The 15556-nt window shown below is 40.9% G+C and overlaps 1 protein-coding gene across 1 annotated transcript in view; it reads left to right on the plus strand.

Moving 5' to 3' along the window:
* Window positions 1-15556, plus strand: part of RPL28 (ribosomal protein L28) — a 532136-nt gene that overhangs the window by 300112 nt on the left and 216468 nt on the right. The window lies entirely within an intron of this gene.

A 15556-nucleotide genomic window follows, 5' to 3' on the forward strand; every position in this document is an offset into this window, starting at 1 on the left:
TTCAGATTTTGTGATTCCTTGTATGGCAAAATAAGCTGTGGTGGGTTTGTTTTTTCTGGCTCTTTCTGTTTGGGTATAAATCACCTGTTAAGATCTGGATCAAAATCAAGATGCGAGAAGCAGATTAAATCATTTCTTGTACTGTTTTTCCAGATAAAACCACCAACTTATCCTGAAGCAGCTTTCCACAAGTACGTTTTCATATATACTGGATTACAGCTCCAGTTGCTCAGGATAATAGGAAGGTTGCTATGCTAGCCGAAAACATCTAAGCAGCACAAAGAGGGGGGGGGAAATCTGTCTTGAATGAACTATTGAGAAAATGTACTAATACGGCTTTCCACAGAAAACATACATGTGTTATTATTTTAATATTTTGCGGAATATACAAATCTGGGGAGAAGAACATTTAAAAATACCTAAACATTTCAGTTGTCAGAACGTTGTTTATTGCGAATTATTCTTCTGTTTGATTTTTTTTTAACAATACTTCTATTTGCATTTTGTTCTGTTTTGGTGGGGCGAAGATTCACAGTTCTCCTGAGGTAACTAATTCTTGAATTGGAACTAGACGAAAATATACTTGCTGTTGTACATCTCAGGCTATCTTCATGAAGGCAATGGAAGACAGATCTTTATATCTTGCCAGGAAAAGTTCCCAGTTTACGCTGCTCATCCCACTGATCAACCTGAAGAGCAAATAAGAACCTTAAGCAAGTTTCAGCACAGACATTGCTGATATTGTGGTTCTTGAAATAATAACAAGAATAAAACTAGCAATAGCAAGAAGCAACGGATGGAAACTAGTCAAGGAGAGAAGCAACCTAGAACTAAGGAGAAACTTCCTGACAGTTAGAACAATTAATCAGTAGAACAACCTGCCTCCAGAGGTGGTGAATGCTCCAACACTGGAGGTTTTTAAGAGACTGGACAGCCATTTGCCTGAAATGGTATAGGGTTTCCTGCCTGAGCAGGGGGTTGGACTAGATGACCTCCAAGGTCCCTTCCAACTTTATATTATATTATATTAATATTCCTCTCTATGACACTAAAAGTCTCAAAATGGCATCTTTTCATTCCTCATGCCTTGCAGATGTGCTTGCTTTCAACTTTCAAATTCCAACACAGCAAACTCAGCAGTACAAGTAGTCCTCGACCTACAACCACTCTTTTAGTGATTGTTCGAAGTTACAAAGGCACTGGAAAAAATGACTTATGACCAGTCCTTGGACTTATGACCATGGCAGCATCCCCATGTTGATATGATGACAATTCAGACAACTGAATTTTGCTTGGCAACCGGCATGGATTTATGTCAGTTACAGTATGCTGAGGTCATGTGTTCACCATTTGCAAGCTTCCCAGCTGGCTTCCGACAAGCAAAGTCAATGGGGGAAGCTAGATTCACTTAACAACCATATGATTCACTTAACAACTGCAGTGGTTCACTTAACTGTGACAGAAAGCTTGTGAAATTGGGTGCAACTTACTTAACAACTGTCCTGGTTAGCAACTGAAATTCTGGTCCCAGTTGTGATCAGATGTCAAGACCCACCTGCATATGTGGGCTAAATTATCCAGGGGTTACTGAATTAGGAAAAGTCAATCAAAGCCATGCACTATTTTCTGTCCATTAATGATAATCTAACATCTTCTGTCTCATGAGTCTTCACCACAAAAAGATTGATACATCCAGTGTTTGAAGAAACCCTGCAAACAGGGATCACATCCTTGCATTATATATAGCAAATGGACTTGATCCACATTTACAGCCTTTTCACGGTAGCAAAGTGTACCTTGATGAAATCCAGACCTTGTTTAGTGATAAAAAGAGCTGCTGACTGATGCATTGCTTTCCTGTGTGTTTTAATACTAGATGATGTTTTGTGGTTGGGGGGGGGAAAGTAGGACAAGTCCTTTACAATCATGGCTAAGACAAGGTCACATCATAGGTCAGACTAGAATTAACTAATGAAGATAGGCAGGTTGGTCTGAAGCACTGGTGGATACCTCTTTAAAACTATTTATCAGATTGAAAAGCAGTTTACTATTAGAAGTTTCATATGTTACACACATATGTTTAGGTAGCAATAGACCTACACTAACTAATCAAAACTTTTCAGAACAAGGCCATGTTCATAGATATGGAAAAAGAGTATGGGGTGAATGCAGTTATAACTTTATTTTGAAAGGGATGAACAAGTTATCAGACTTTCCAGAAAGTACATATTTTGCCCCAGGTTGTAACTGAAATGATCCATCACTCCAAAGAAGGAAGGAAGGAAGGAAGGAAGGAAGGAAGGAAGGAAGGAAGGAAGGAAGGAAGGAAGGAAGGAAGGAAGGAGGGAAGGAAGGAAGGAAGTGATTCTGTAGGGGGAAAAAAGGTAATGATTGGTTTTTTTTCTTCCATATCTGATGCTTCTACTTACCCAACTGCTGGGACACAAGGATTTGAAAACCTTATGGTACCATTCACACTTCTGCACATCCTTGCCTTTGCCTTTCATCATCTTCAGACAACGGTAATAATCTGCAAGAACAGGGAAGAAGCTGATACCTTTTGATAATCGTTCAACTCTTGAACTACGAATGGGAAATTCACATTAGAATCTTTTCTTCATTATGATGTTTATTGGGTGATTTAGGGCCAATATCTTTCAGGCTAACTAAAAGTTTCTTGTGAGAATAAGATGATGGTAGTGTGGATAAATGCAAATAAATAAATAAATAAATAAATTAGTATCATCCATTGTGCTTGTTTACAGTTTAATATGCAGGAAAGTTGTAGCAGGTTCATCCTGCAACATCTGGAATTGGATTCTTTGCCATTTAAGTACTTTAAATTGTTGAGCTTTAAAGAAACACATTCAGTCAAATATTCCAACCTGCATCTGAAATAAAGCGCAATTTCTTCTTTGGTCCCTTGGCTATTAACAATGCAGTCCTCAGAAGTAAGTTCCACTAAGTACAATGATAAAACTATTCAGGTTAGTAATTTCTTTTTTGCTAGTGCATGGAGCAAATTCCTGCAGCAGTTTCTTTATCTGTATTTAAAATAAGCTACTGGAATGACAAACTGAACAGGCCAAGAAGACAGTCAAGCTTATATCATATAGCTGCATGGCTCAGAAGCTGTTCAGCAAAAATTATCCTAGCCTTTATGGTCACATCTTGTCTTTTACCTACCCAAGTAATTCTGGTAGCAGTTACGAGTCTGATTGGTGAATGGAAAGCGAGGATCAAAAGGAGCTGTAAAAGGGACACCCTTCCTTTTCTTGGGGTCTCGGGTAGCCGCTGAAACACTCTGCATTTCTGAGAAAGTGAAAAGGAGAGAAAGATCAGGAGAGTGAAGAAGTGTTGGGAAAACATGGAGGATTCAAATCGATATGCTGTTTGTCCTTTCCAGTGCTTTTTTTTGTAAGAAAAAAACGGTGACGAAACTCACACATATCATACAACCTGCCTTGCCTACCCTACAAGGTTCCACCCCAAAAAGGTGCCGGAACTCCGTTCTGAGCATTTTATGACAAAAAAAGGCCTAGTGACTCCTTTCTCAGAACAAATCAACTTCCCAAAGACAAATCAACTTCCCAAAGAAGTCTTCATTCCAGAGATTCAGGAAACCATCCAATTTAATCATTCACTGCTACTGAGAAAAAAGTATTGTAACCATTCCAATGATTCTTATTCCCATTCTAGACAGCTGAAGGTTTCTGGCTCAGAAATATCTTCTCCTTATTGATTTCTCTTCTCTAAGGATCTGAAAGTTAATCACATCTTATTCTTATCCAAACATAGTCTTCATCCCAGTTCAGTTTGGGATTTTAGCCCAGTTTTCTTCTCTTCCAAATTACTTCTTTCAAACCCTTACTATTGAAATTGCTCATTTCCAAGTTGCACAATCTCCACTTCTGTTTATTTCTAATTTGACATGGCTTCACCTAGTCATTACTTCTCATCCCAGTTCATGGTAGCTACATGGTAGTCAACTTCTTTGAACTGCAATCCAATCCTCACTTCTTAATGCCCTGCTGTTCATAACATCTCTACTCAACATACACTACTGACAGTTGCAGAGCTGCCTAATGGTTCATTCATCTGGGGGGGGGGTAAATTCTTCATTCTGATTTTCCCCTTTCTTTCAAATTAATTTATGGCAAATTAAATGTAAGAGCAAACTTAGAGGATGAAATCAGTTGGGAGCCAAAGCACATGAGGGAACCATTGTTTCTATCTAAATTTCCCTCCTCAAGGGAGGAATTATACAGTTTCCTGTATTGTCAAGTCTTTGTAATTAAAAATTTGATATGCAAACATATGTAAACAAGAAATTCCAGAGTGTTTTGGCCATGGATGCTCTGCTGCTTTGTCGCAGATCATTTAATTTTTCCCTGTAGAGCCCAAGTCAGATTATGCTCCTAGTCAATAATGGCTGATCACAGAAATAGCAAGATAGCATTGATCTCAGAGCTGATTATTACTTGGATAAGAGACCACCATGAAACCTTACAGCTCTAGGTTAGACTGTGAAGTCACCCTTCCCCCTCCCAATATTCCAGACTATGGGAATGACAAATCAGGTCCATTTTGTTGCCAAGATTGTGACTTGAAGGTGGCTTTACTTTTTTTCTATATAGAACTAGATGCTCCCTCTACTGGAGATATTTTGGTTAATATTACTTTGGATGGGATATTTTTCTCTACTTCCTGACCTGCTTTCTTCCACCTCCAGTTAAAAATATCAGGAAAAACCCCTCTGTCTCTCTCCCCTCCCCCATACCCTTATTAATTTATTGGGTCAAACAGCCAATGGTGACTTTTAGTCCCTTGAGAGAGGAAAACTGAGGGGGGTCATTTCTTTGATTTGACTCAGGAGCTGGAAACTGATAGGCCTCAGTTCAGCTGTAGCCTCAACTCCATTTGAAAAGCTCCCTGATCTTAACCCATTGCTTTGCAGCCTTGAATGAAAAGAATCTTGTCAGATATTTATTGGCAGGTTGGATGGAGCTCCTTCCATGGTTTCCTTCTTCTGCCTCCTTCAATCTTGCCCGTTCCAATTCCTGAAACATTATCCCTGACAAAAGGCAAGCCCTGGGTCAAAATGGGAGGTTGAATACAGGATTGTTATTTTGGAGGGAACAAAAATCTGAGGGAAACGGGCAGTTTCTAAAGATGATACATAAATAAAATGGAAATAAATCACTCTCAGTGCACTGAATGAATGCCCTGCCCCATCCAGATTTTTTAGGAGGGAAGTTGAGGAAAACCTTTTCTGCAGCCAACCCTTGGATCAGACAACCTTGGGGGCAAAGTAAGATAGCCACCTTTTTTTTTCCCCCTAGAGAATGAATTATGGTTTATGCTGATTTCTCCCCACTCTAGTTAGATTAGGAATAACTGCCAGAATTTCTGGGACTGGCAGAATATTTATATTAAAAATGGGCCAATCAGATGTGCAGCTACTGCTCTGCTGCCTAATAATTGGCTGGAGGCAGGGGTGGGATTCAAATATGTGAACAATCGGGTCTCTGTGTGGATGCCGCTTCCGGAAATCCATTCTGGGCCTGGGCAACAAAAAATTAGCTACCGGTTCTGCCAAACTGGTGCAAACTGGCTGAATCCCACCACTGGCTGGAGGCATAGGCTCTTCTGGAAGTGGCATAGACTAGAGCAGGGGTAGGCAACCTTGGCTCTTTTATGACTTGTGGACTTCAACTCCCAGAATTCCTGAGCCAGCCATGCTGGCTCAGGAATTCTGGGAGTTGAAGTCCACGAGTCATAAAAGAGCCAAGGTTGCCTACCCCTGGACTAGAGAGAGGAGTGAATGGGTAACAAAATGGCTCCTTTTCACAGGATGGTGGAAACAAGCCGTTCAAGCAGCAGCAAGAAACACTTTTTTTGATAGACAATTCCAGTTCTGAAAAACTATTCTGATTGGCTCTAATGCGTGTATATAGACAGTCCTTACTTAATGACTAGTTGCTTAGCAACCGTTTGAAGTTATAATCTGGACCTCACCAGAGCAACTAACAACCTGGTTCCAGAGTTCTGAAGGCTGCACATGCACACACACACACACACACACACACACACACACACACACACATACACACCCCGCCCCCTCACACTCCTGTAGTCACATGATAACATTTTGGACATTCTGCAACTAGCTCACATCCATTTATAGCATCTTACATCATGTGATTGTGATTTTTGGCATTTTTACTTCTGGTTTCTGACAAAAAACACCCATTGAAGAAAATGGATTGAGCCCCCCACTTAATCATTTTGCAACTCACTTAAAGACTGTCTTGCTTAGAAATGGAAATTCTGGTCCCAATTGTAGTTGTAAGTCGAGGACTACCTGAACTCAGGTTCCTAGCTTGGGACCACCACATTGCAGAGAGCCACAATCACATGATTACCATTTGTGACTTTCCGTGCTGGTTTCCCACAAACAACTTTAATGGGGAAGGTGGCAGGAAGGTTGCAAGACACTCCAGTAAGTCCCCCCAGTTTACCTCTGCTCAGGCAGCACTGCAGCACTGCTTTCTCCTGGCCTCCCCCAACTTACGTGTAGCCTGCGCTGGTCATCCCAGAGCTTCTCCAGGCCACCCTTCCCTCTTCCCCCCTGCTTTCATTAACTGGGATTTCCTCTGCCTCCTACTTAACAACCTATTGTTGGAAGAAAAATCAGGTCCAGTTCCAATCCGAGGAGTAAGACACTGGAAATAAAATGGAGGCTAAGATGCTGGAAATAAAATGGAGGCCAAGAAGCTGGAAATGAAATGGAGGCTGGCTGCTTTGGAAAGAAAGTTTAATGATGAGCAGAACCAATAACAGCATGTAGTTCTGGGTCAGCTAACAAAATGGAGTTGGGAGTAGGTGGGTTTTTATACATTCTTTGGGGCTTTGTGTTTGAGATGCCTGTTCCTTGTGAAATGTATTTTGACCTCTGCTTGGGTGTGCCCTTTTAGTATTCTAATTATTGTTGCCTGACTTCCATTGTGGCTGTGAGGTCCTGTCCTTGGAGCTGGGTGGGAATGTAGACTTTAGGAGTCTTTGTTCTTCTAATCCCATCAGCTCCAGCCTTCTGTGGGAGCTGTGGCTGAAGGCATTTTGCTTATGAATAGGCTGGTCCAGTCTTTCTGAATGGATTACAAAATCTCCATTTCTAAAGATTGGCCTCTCAGGTTTCTGCTTGAGGCAGGTAGACCAAGGCTGTTTCTGCCTTTGTTAAGATTTTCTTCTCTCCATTTCTCCCTCAGGGGAAATGTTCAATGTTGTGTACTGGGTTCTTTTCTTGAAGCAAGAGACGAGAGAGAGAGTTCAGGCAGGAACATGCTTTATTGGAATGCAGGAACTGAACTGAGAACCAAGGCTGCAACACAGCTATTTATACTCTAGCCACTAGGTGGCGGCCAATAGATTTAAAGCAATCTATTGCCGCCCTAGAGCCAAGCAGTGGTGGTCCTGGAGACTGACTGTCTGAGGAGCTGGCAACCGTTACCCAGCTCCCTGCTTAAGCAATCTCACAGCAACCAAACCCATGTGGTACAACTCAATTTAAACTAGGCCCAATACATTACATTCTATCCTGCCTTTCTTAATATTGCCCCAAATATTTCATTCTTCTGGGGAGGGTGCTGACTTCCTACACTATGTCTTGGGGATACAATAGCAACTGGAACTGCTGGAATTGTTCTTACTAAGCAATGCAGTCATGTGACATCATGCTTTAGGACCCCTTCGCTTACTGATGGCAATCCTGGTCCCAATTGAGAATGTAACCCAAGGGCTACATTCTGTAAAATTTCAAACAGCTATCTTTTGAACAATCCAGCAACAGGGGACTAAAAGCCCCATAACACCACTGCAACTGCCTCACTTTGTGGGTCAAATTCACTTTTTTCCTCCTGCGTCTGGCTCAATGGCATCTGTGGATCAATTTCTGGATTCTGCATGTCACATTCTGATTACCATTTCGAACACCAGCAAGGAAGAAAAAAGTGCATAACATCGTGGACTGGAAAGCCATTTAAGGTATGGAGTCCAATTTCCTGCTTAGGGGAGGAATCCAAATTAAAGCATTTCCAGTTGTCTGCTTGAATATATCCAGTGGAGAGAAGTTAATCACTTCATGTAGTAACTGGTTTTGCTGCTAAACTTGCACTCAGAAAGTCATAGGGTTCTTTTGGACTGCTGGATGAAGATATATTATGTCCATTGCATTCCTGTAATCTACTAAATTAGATAATACATTGCTTATAATTTTAAAATGTTTATTAAAATATATTTTGATCATTGACATATTTATAGCAACCAGTGTTCTTGATTACTTCAAAATTTGATTTGCCAGGCAACACAGATTAAGACTGGGAGCAAATGGGCTGTGGACACCATCAAAACGGGGTATTTTCTGATTCTTGTGCATGGTCGGACAAGAGCAGAGGGGTAAAACACATTAGAGGGCAGTTTTTGTTTACAATATTTCTGTCCTGCTTTCTACTTTTTAAGAGCCCTCAAGACAGCTTGCAAAGCAAATATAAGTGTATTTGTAAAACATTGAGGTTAACAATATTTTTAGGCATTCTGTACAAATAGCATTTTTAAAAAGGCCCTTTTTTGCAACATCATCATTCTAGAGATTTCAACCATCTCTCCCCCGAGATTTCACACATTCTAGCATGAACTTTTGTGAAAAGTGATCTCATGAGCAATTCTTTGATATTTTTTTAAAAAAGAAGTTTATTCATGTTCACCATATCATCCAGGATTAAAGTAAACAAGAGCTGCAAAAAAAGTGCAATTGTTCTCACTTTCTTCTTGACTGATCTCTTTTTATGAGCTTCAACAAAGATGTAATAAAGGTTCTAGTTATAAAAACAGACACTTGACTAGACAGACACACATGCACACAAACATACAAAATCAATACTCCTTTTTTTTTTAATCTGTCAGCAGACTGGACAGAGTAAGTCTCTTCCCTTCTCAAGTTTTTCTTCCAGCCACTTAAAAGCAGCACAATTTCTTTGCAAAGATTTCCATTTTCTTGTTCTGATCCTGTAAAATTTGCCATTCGGAAGAGGCATAACTTTGATCCAACCTCAGATTACAGTCCTTTAATTTTGAGGATTTGTGGTAAGAAGAGTGAGATCTTTATACAGTACAAGGTTCACTGTTGGAAGTCTTAAAGAAAAAGAAAGAATTCAGGTTAGATCTTGTCCACTTTGCTTTCTTTCTAAACCCTGTCTTCTAAAAGATGCTTATATGCAGGCTGTATGGCTGCATACACAATTGCAGGATAAATCTTGGTACAATTAGGAATTTGGGTTAGATATGAATTTTCTAGATCCTATTTTTTCCCCACTGTTCAATGTTAGGTGCTTAATTTTCTCTCTATTCCAGTCCAAACTGCTTGTCCCGGTGTTGTTTATTCCCCAAACCCCTTTTACCTTCTGTTTAGTTATATTTTAGGTAGTTCTGATTTAGCAAAAACAACAACAAAAAACCTTTGTTTTGTATTTTCTTCTTTTCTCTTTTTCCTGCATTTTTAACTTCAGTTTTTATTTTTCTTTACTTCTTTCTAAATATTAGCTTTGTTGGTTTTTACCTTTCTTTTTCAAAATCTTAATAAAGTTATTTATTTTTATTTATTTATTTTTTAAAAAAGAACTATGTTTGTGAATTTTGTGATATCGCACTTTTGGCAACTTGTAAACCGTGGATGCCACAGGAGGCAATACCAATGAGTTGGCCTCAGATGATCTTAAAAAAAAAACACTACGCAGGACCAGCCTAGTTAGTAGCTAGATGGGAAATCACAGCTACTTTGGAAAAAAATTTAAAAAGTCTTTCAGAAAAAATCTATGGCTAACTAGTGTTCCATTGTGAATCACTGTCTGTCACTTCCCCTCCATTCTGGAATTGGACTATAGCATCTCACATACATTTTAAAAAAGCAGTCAAGCGGGAAAAAGTAGAAAAAAATAAGCATCTTGTATCTCCTTGCCAGAAAAAACAGCTTTGCTAACTCAGGGGCAAATTTCATCTATTTGAAGGCTGCTGCCAAATAGAATAAAGTATTAATAATAAAGCAATTGGCAGCCACGGAGGCAGCAGCAAGGAACTGAGGGTCAAAACATAAATTTCAAGGCAAACTCAGCCTCTTAAGTTTTTCTGTGCAATGACGCAAAGCGAGTGCAAAAGGGTGGAACTGGCATCATGAAACCATAGCAAAGATTTTGCTTCCTTGGCACCATTGTGACTAGGAACAGATGTCTTGGATAGGGGCGTAAGCTTTTGCTCAGCCCTAAACAAAATATTTAAAAAATGGAATCTCAAGTGAAGACATTTTCTTGCAAAAATTATATATGCCATCTTCTTTTTTTGTTCCCGGATGTACACAGAAAAATAAAAGTTGTGCCATGTTGGATGTCCATAAAGAAAACCATATACTGTACAGTGCTTGATTTATGCATGGTCTTCTCTTCCTGAACAATTTGGAGAAGAAATAAAACAGCTGAATTTATTTTCCTTTTAGCAAACTCCTGATCTCTTGTGTGCAAACAAGGAACTATGACTAGTTGTTTAACACACAACCAGAATAATGCAAAGTTCAGGATTGATTTGTTCAGCACTCCACCAGAGTCTGCTTTAAAACATAATTTCTACTTCACATGTAATAAAAAAAATAGAAAGCCAGAAAATAAAATGAATTCTACTGTACTCCTCTATTTAGTCATATTAGAAGATGAAGCTATTCTATTTGACACAAGGCAAGTGAATTTTGCTGAAAATGGACGGATGACTGGCAGGTCCTTGTGTTGGTCTGGGGCAGTAGCAGTTTTAGATTTCAAAAATACCATGATGTTTTTCTACAGGAGATCTAAGCTTACCTTTTACGTTCTGACCTTGAAAGGCCAGTAAAAATAACAGTGAAAAAAATGTCTACCGTAGAGCCTCCACCATCATAGTCTTGATTTCTACATAACCGACAACCACTGCAACAGAGATTTAGGAAGGATGGGCATAATCTCTGATCAAGTCTGCTGTGGATATCAGACATCAGGCTTTGGAGCTTTTACAGATAACCCTCGACTTATAACCACAACTGAGTCCAGAAGCTCCATTGCTAAGTGAGGCAGTCATTAAGTGAGTCACATCCAATTTTACAACCTTTTTTTGCCATGGTTGTTAAGCGAATCACGGTGTTTTTTAAGTGAACTATGGGATGGTTAAGCAAATCTGGCTTCTCCCACTGACTTTGCTTGTCCGAACCTGGAAAGGTCGCAAATGATAATCACATAACCCTGGAATGCTACAACCCAGCGGTTCCCAATCTTTCCGGATCTGTGGGCCAGTGGCAGCGGTGGTGGTGGGAGGGGAGGGGGATGGCTTTGTGTATGTTTGCCCATTGCTTGCTCAAGTGGAATTTCACATGCTCGCCCACCGCTTATGTGGGCCAGTTACCAACTGGTATCTGTGGACCAAGCGCTGGGGACCCCTACTACAACCACTGTAAACATATGTTTAGGAGCCGTAGTGTCATACTCCTTAGAATGCAGTATTGCGGGCTAACTCTGCTCACTTGCAGGAGTTTGATCCTGACTGGCTCAAGGTTGCCTTAGGCTTCCGTCCTTCAGAGGTCAGTAAAATGAGGGTCCAGATTGTTGGGGGAAATATGCTGACGTTTGCAAACCACTCAGAGAGTGCTGGAAAGCACTATGAGGCGGTATATAAGTCTTAAGTGTTATTGCTATTGCTAGCCAAGCACCCACGTTATGATCACATGACCATCGGGACATTGCAATGGTTGTTAAATGCAAGGACCTGTCATTACTTTTTTTTCAGTGCAACCGTAACTTTGAATGGTTGTAAATGAATTGTCATAAATCAAGGACTACCTGTACTGCTAACTGGCTCAAAAGAGCCAATTGTTTCAGAAAATATGCTCATCACAGAGTGCCCACACCCAGCATTTTGGAAGGTTTTTTTTTTAACAGAATAACCCATACTCTTTGAAACCCTGGATTTGATGGGAGCACCGAGTCCCGCAGAGAATTGTCTCCGGTTTTCTCAGATGGCTATCACAGTGACTTTGCCTATGGTTAAGCATCCCATGCTTACACATTTCGGCAGTCTTGGAAGAAAACCAGTCCCTTAGGTTTTCCTTGGTGCTTTTCTGGATTGTGAAGATTGGGGGACGAGTTTTGGTTGGGGAAATTTCATTGATGGGGGTTTACTCTGTGGTTGCAAAGGGATGGTAGCCACAATCCTAGGTTTCTCAGCTATTTTGGATGCAGGCAAAGTCTTTTTAGAAGCCTCTCGATTCACCAAACCTGGGACACTGCATTGTTCCATCCCTGTATTCTGGTGTGGTGCTTGGGAAATGATGCTTGTTACACCATGCTCCTTGGCCGCAACTGGATGGCCTAATTTTTTGGCTTCAGCTGTTTCCGAAAAGTTCTCCCTAGCTGAAGGAGTCTGGGGCTTAACGGCTTCTTCGCTCAGTGATTTTTGAGGCTGGGAGGATGGAAGAAAATCTTTCTTCACCATCAGACAAGCGGCTTCCTTGGAGACAAGCCCTACAGTGTTGTGGGTGCTGGCTCCTAAAATCTTGCCAGGCTTCTCCTCTTGCAGCACAATGCTTTTTCTTGATTTGGCAATCACTCCGGAGATTGTGACATGTTTGGACGTTTTGGGAATCGTGTGCTGTAAGAGATCAAACAGAGGAAGAAAAAGGATGATTTGTAAACAGGATGGTGAAGGCTTCAGTCTCAAAAAGAGTGAATTAATGAGGTGATAATGGCCCGATGCATTTCAACCAAATGTCTTCCCCTGGGAAAATGATTTCATTCACCTTACCTTCCTCCACCGGTTACCCTGTTGTAATGTTGTGTTTCAGATGAAGTGCACTGGATGCCCTCTAACATTTCAACCCTACTTGGTGATTCTGTGATACTCAGATGGAAATGCATATCAATGAAATTGGGAGGACTGCTGAAATTTGCTTTATGGATCTCCTTAAATAAATACTTCTGCCCAGGGATGGTAAATATAGCATATGCTTATTATAATGTACACCAAATACAGGTAGTCCTTGGCCACAATTGAGCCCAAAATTTCTCTTGCTAAATAAAACAGTTGTTAAATGAGTTTTGCCCCTTTTTATGACCTTTCTTGACACCCTTGTTAAGGGAATCACTGTAGTTGTTAAGTTAGCGTCACGGCTGTTAAATGAATATGTCTTCCCCCATCGACTTTATTTGTCAGAAGGTCAGGAAAAGTGATTACATGATCCCGAGACACTGCAACCATCATAAGTACATGCTAGTGGACAAGGGTCCGAATTTTGATCATGTGGCCATGGGGATGTTGCAATGGTTGTAAGTCTGAAAAATAGTCCTAAATTCACTTTTTTCCCCAGTGCTGTTGTAACTTTCAACAGTCACTAAATGAATGGTTGTAAGTCAAGGAACATCTTTCAGTTGAAGGTACCCAAATAAATGAACCAGGTGGAACAATTCAAAGTGTATTGCTATCATACAGTTTTTCAACCTTGGCAGCTTTCAGATGGGTGGATTCCAGCTCCCAGCTTGCTGGCTGGGGAATTCTGGGTGTTGGGAGTCCACCCATCTGAAAGCTGCCAAGATTGCAAAATGCTGCGCTGCTAGAGTCCTGAGCCTTCAAATGAATCTCCACCACCCTCCTCCATCCTTTAGATTACACTTTAGACCAGGGGTAGGCAACCTTGGCTCTTTTATGACTCGTGAACTTCAACTCCCAGAATTCCTGAGCCAGCATGGCTCAGCTTAGAAACCTCTCCTTTCCCCCTCAGCATAGCTGGCTCAGGAATTCTGGGAGTTGAAGTCCACAAGTCATAAAAGAGCCAAGGTTGCCTACCCCTGCTTTAGCCCATTACCTTGGTACCGTCCTTGCTTGATTTCTTCAGTCTCTCCAATGAAGAGGACAGGATGCTATAGAGGGTTACAAATTTAATGCTGCTTTTTTCTTTAGCTGCAAAGCAAATGGAAGAAAGGTCAACGGTGAGGTTCCCAGCTGAAATGGCGCAAGCTAAGGGACGGCCTATCTGTCAGTGTCATTTTCTCTTAGTTTTTCATTCTTACCAACTGGTCATCTTAGTCTCGATTCCCCTTACATTGATCAATTGCATGCAGACGTTAGCAGACTGCTTTGCTGAATGTGGAGAAGGGCAAATCTGGACCCATAGTCAATACTGCGCCTTAGTTCGATGACTTCGTTTATTTCAGCAAGGGATTCTCTGCAGGTATCATGGGTAACCCATACAGCTATTGGTAATTTTATTTGAGATTTCTTCCTACCTGTGTTTATTGCTGTTTTCACTTTGTTCTTGGCCAAAGGTACCTGCCTTCTGAGAAGACAGAGGTTAAATCAGACAAATTTAAGGAACTCTAAATAATCCTGATCATATGCTGATTATACCTCTAGATCTCAATTCTTATTAGCTTTGTCCTGCATAATATTCTTAAGCTAAGCAAGCCAATTGTAAAAGTCAATATACATCCATCAAAAGCCCTCAAAATGTGAATTTTTCATCAGGCCTGGGAATCCCCAGGCAGCAGAGAGCTCGTGCATTGATTGCACCATGTACAGTATGACATCTTAATTCACCCTCTTGAAATCGTGCTTTTATGCTAATAATTTAGTTCTTTTAATTTGCTTTTATATTGTTTTAATAGTTGATTTTAGTGTAGGCCACCCAGACTCACCTCATATGAGATGGATGACCTATAAAAGTTGATAAGTAAATAAAAAAAATCATTCATATATGCTTAATTGGTCTCTGGAGCTAGAACCCTGGGGCAACATGTTTTTAAAATAACTCTGTGGTAGAAATAAACATCATAATTTTTGCCAACACTCATCTGTGCCTGGTGGTTTAGAAAGGGTTTCATCTGCAGCCAGAATGCCAGGCATTGCCTACAGTAGGGGTCCTCAACCCCTGGGCTGTGGACTGGTACTGATCCGTCTCCTGTTAGGAACTGGGCCACGCAGGTTAGTGAGGCTTCATCTGCACATGCGTGGGATCTATGTAAACCACCATCATCACGCCGGTCCATGGAAAAACTGTTCTCCACAGAACTGGGCCCTGGAGCTCCAAAGTTGTGGACCATTGATCTGGAGTGGTTAACTTAAAACTGCTCTTATTTTAGCTAAATGGACATTAAGAGCCGTGGTGGCGCAGTGGTTAGACTGCGGTAATGCAGGCTACTTCTGCTGACTGCCTGCTGCCGGCAGTTCAGTTCTCACCGGCTTAAGGTCAACTCAACCTTCCATCCTTCCGAGGTCAGTAAGATGAGGACCCACATTGTTGGGGGCAGCATGCTGACTCTGCAAACCACTTAGAGAGGGCTGTAAAGCACCGTGAAGTGGTGTATAAGTCTAAGTGCTATGGCTATTGCTATTTGGATGATAGAGACAGTGATAAGCAAAGGCTGAAATACAGTTGAAAAGGAACAAAAGTCTCTACAAACTGGTTTTTCCATCTTCAGACAACAGATTGGTACAGAGA

The sequence above is a fragment of the Vipera ursinii genome (genome assembly GCF_947247035.1).
Source record: "Vipera ursinii genome assembly, chromosome: Z".
Classification (NCBI taxonomy): Eukaryota; Metazoa; Chordata; class Lepidosauria; order Squamata; family Viperidae; genus Vipera; species Vipera ursinii.